Raw genomic sequence first — 3,679 nt, forward strand, 5'->3', positions numbered from 1 at the left:
TAGTACAGTTGATTTTGTTTGTTTGGCTATCTTTTTGTCCAAAGGGCTTTGATAGGTTTGATGTAGATGCAGAGTTCTTAACATCAAACACATTTTAAGATTTACAAAACAAGATAAGTAAAGGAGTTACACATCTTTTTATAGATACAGAGGCATTGTGTAGCTACCCGTTACACCCAGCCATCTTTGTCTCCCTAGCCCAGCTCAGCTATGAAATTAAGTCTCACACCAGAGTCATGCCAATGGCTTCCCTCAGTGTACCCACATCTCAAATGGGGCAACCAAAAATATTGTCTGCTGACAGTTTGCTCAAAGGTAGATAGCATGCTCATTTCAGTATCCAGGAAGGGAGTGGTGTGACTAGCATTGTATTTATTCAACTTTGGTTCCTGAACTTGAATGACCAGTGTGGATACACTGAGGAAAGCCATTGGCATGACTTTTGTGCCCAATACATACAATATATCTGGTGTAGATCTGATTTTATATATATATATATATATGCACACCCGCATGATAATTAAATGGGACAAATAACTGGATGGATGATTGGGTAAGAAGGGCTGGGCAAGAAATGGAAAAAAGGCTAAAGAACTCTAAATGCTTTGCCCTGTTATTAAAGTTGAGGGTGCATTATTCAGCTGCTGTATTGCATACATATACATATGTATCCATATAGGAGGCTTCATAAACATCTAGTAGTACGTGGAAAGACTGTGAAATTACTACCATTCACCTTCCTATTTCACATGACTATAAGATGTTGGGTGTGGGGTCACTTACATCATTAACCCAATTGCCAAATAATCAATTGCAATAAATCCCAAAGGGTTGTTACTGTGCTGGCACCCAAACACCACATGCTTCTTTCAAGTGTCACTTTGCACAAATGATCCAAACCAGCTGTCAGGTAATCACCTCAAATATGCTATCCTTAAAGAAGGATGTAGAATTGATAGCGAAAACACCAAGGGACATCTCTGTAACAGAGGAACTGAGAACTAACATCCAGGGAAGGACAGAAGCCTAGACAATTTATATTTGGACTCTCTGCAACTTCTGTGTAAGGAAGATACTTCAAAAGAGTTATTGGTGGATGCTGCTTGCTCCTTCTGCATAATAAAAGAGAAACTACAAACTGTTTGGGGTGGGGAGAAGAGCTTGCTTATTCACAACATCTTGAAATAGTGCCTTTGGTTTTTGTTAACATTTTCATTGTACAACTGTGCAGCAGGTCTTTTTTGCATATACCCATGCAGTCTTTGGTAAAATCATTTTGGTTATTTCCTGCTTTTTCAAAACTGGAACAGACGTTTTCCCAATACAATTTAATCAACAAATATAAAAGTTAACGTGGAGATCACACATTCCTCTTTGGCAACTGGAATCATAGGGCCAATGTAGCGGCAGGCAAAAATACCTAGATGTTTCAATTAGGATTAATTTTTCAGATCTAGGAAGCGATACATTACATTAAATAACACAGATGTTGCAAACCTGCAGGTTATCAAATTGCCTAGTGATGGAAAGTTAAAGTAGTGAAGCTATTTCACAATAGTGTCCAATTCCATCTTAGCTGGCTAAATGAGGCTAATGGAGGATTTAAAAAAATTATATAGGTGTATCCTTCTAAAATAAGGCTGTGGCAGTTAGATGTCTATGATGTACTGTCCTACTTACCCTCTCTCTGAGTTTCCTCATACTGGGTCCATACTGATTTTCCCATTTTATACTTGTAGGGAATAGGGCCTACCTGACACTATAGACTTGTGTAGACACTTGTGTAAACACTTTTACAAATGGTGAAAACAAATGCTGGTAATTTTAATTTATGGTAGAGAGCAGGAGGGGTAGCTGAACCTTCAGTAGACTCATTATTTTCAGTGGGTCTGAGATATTGCTCATGAATATGCATAGGGAGAAGATCCCTAAACTCCTCCAGCCCACTGACCACCCCTATGCTCCTTATCGCTGTGGGCACCAATGACACGACTCAGACTGCTCCCAGCCGGGTCATGAAGTACTACAGGGATTTGGGAGTGGGGCTAAAGGGTCTGGGGGTGCAGATGGTGTTTTCTTTGATCCTCCCAGTCTCGGGCTATGGGCTGAGGAGGGAGAAGAGGATCCAGGTAGTAGACTGCAGTGCTGGTGTCATCAGAAAGGCTTTGGCTTCCTGAGAGAGGCAGCGAGCTGCTGGGAAGGGACGGCCTCTACCTCTCTCTCCTGTGGAGGAGACTCTTCTTAGCCAGACTGGCTGGCCTGCTCCACTGGGCTTTAAACTAAGCCCGCCAGAGAATGGGGGGACTACCGCCACTGCTGGCCCACTCAGCAACCCTTGCAAAGCCAGCAGGTCAAGGCACTTAAGGGATCCCACCCCTGCCCCAGCCCTGGAACAATCTGCAGGCAAGGCTGTGCCCCCAAGGGGACACTTGCCTACCTGTACACAAATGCCAGGAGCTTGGGAAACAAGCAGGAGGAACTTGTCCTTCTGCTTAACACAAGTAATTATGATGTCATAGGGAGAATGGAGACCTGGTGGGACTCCATCCATGACTGGACCACATGTATAGATGGCTATACCCTGTACAGGAGAGATCAAGTGGACAAAAGGGTCAGGGGTGTAGCTCTCTATGTCAAGGAGAGTTATCCGTCCCTGCAAGATGATATTGGTGACCAGGGTGGATGACTGGAGGCCCTCTGGGTTAAAATCCGTGGGGAACATGGCACGGCAGACAGGATGGTGGGAGTCTATTACAGACCTCCCACCCAAAGTCAGGAGCTTGACCAGGAGTTAGCCAGGGAATTGGCTGAGGCTGCATGCTCCCAGTCCATGGTGATCATGGGAGACTTCAACTACCCAGACATCTCATGGGAAGAGTGCTCAGCTAAATCTGAGTGATTGCAAAGCTTCCTCTCATGCGTGGCTGACCTCTATCTGACACAAGAAATCTATGGGCCAATGAGAGGTAAAGCACTGCCTGACCTGGTACTCGCAAACAGGGATGACCTAATCGGTGACCTAACAATTGATGGGAAGCTGGGTGACAGTGACCACGAGCTTATCACCTTCACCATCTGCCATAAGCTGGCAAGACAGTCAGCAATACAGAAGTCCTTCAGGAAAGCTGACTTTGACAATCTCAGGAGGCTCCCTAAGGGACCACGATCTAAAGGAAGGGGAGGGGAGTTCAGGAAGAGTGGTTGCTGCTCAAGGGAGCGATCCTTGATGCACAAGCTATTGCTATTCCGTTTCGGAGGAAAGGCAGCAAAAGGGCACAGTAGCCCTCTTGGCTCTCCAGAGAACCAGCAGACCTCCTGCAGCTAAAAAAAAAGACCTACAAAGGATGGAAGATGGGATCTACCTTCAAGGAGGAATATTCCACAATGGTCGGGACCTGCAGGGAGCAAACCAGAAAAGCCAAAGTTGTGACTGAACTCCAACTAGCTACAAGTATCAAGGATAATAAAAAGTTCTTTATCAGATATATGGGGAGTCAGAGCAAAAGCAAAGGCAACATTAGACCCCTGCTATACCAGAAGGGACAACTGACAACTGATGCCCAGGAAAAATCCAACCTACTAAATGGGTACTTTGCGTTGGTCTTTCATCAATCCCACAGGACACCCGTGCCCATTATGGAAAAGGGAGGCCCAGGTGAGGGAGATTCCTTGCCCTCCG

At 44.8% G+C, this 3,679-nt stretch overlaps 1 long non-coding RNA gene across 1 annotated transcript in view; it reads right to left on the minus strand.

Moving 5' to 3' along the window:
* The window catches only part of LOC109289383, a 19,271-nt gene extending 16,943 nt beyond the window's left edge, over nt 1–2,328 (minus strand). The window contains exons 1-2 of the long non-coding RNA XR_002095348.1: nt 2,315–2,328; nt 1,952–1,956 (exon numbers count right to left, since the gene is read on the minus strand). This is a non-coding gene — a long non-coding RNA (uncharacterized LOC109289383). The remainder of the gene's footprint in view (nt 1–1,951; nt 1,957–2,314) is intronic.
* Nucleotides 2,329–3,679: the final 1,351 nt, after the last annotated feature.

Source organism: Gavialis gangeticus, unplaced genomic scaffold (assembly GCF_001723915.1).
Source record: "Gavialis gangeticus isolate Ggan-Ray unplaced genomic scaffold, GavGan_comp1, whole genome shotgun sequence".
Taxonomy (NCBI): Eukaryota; Metazoa; Chordata; order Crocodylia; family Gavialidae; genus Gavialis; species Gavialis gangeticus.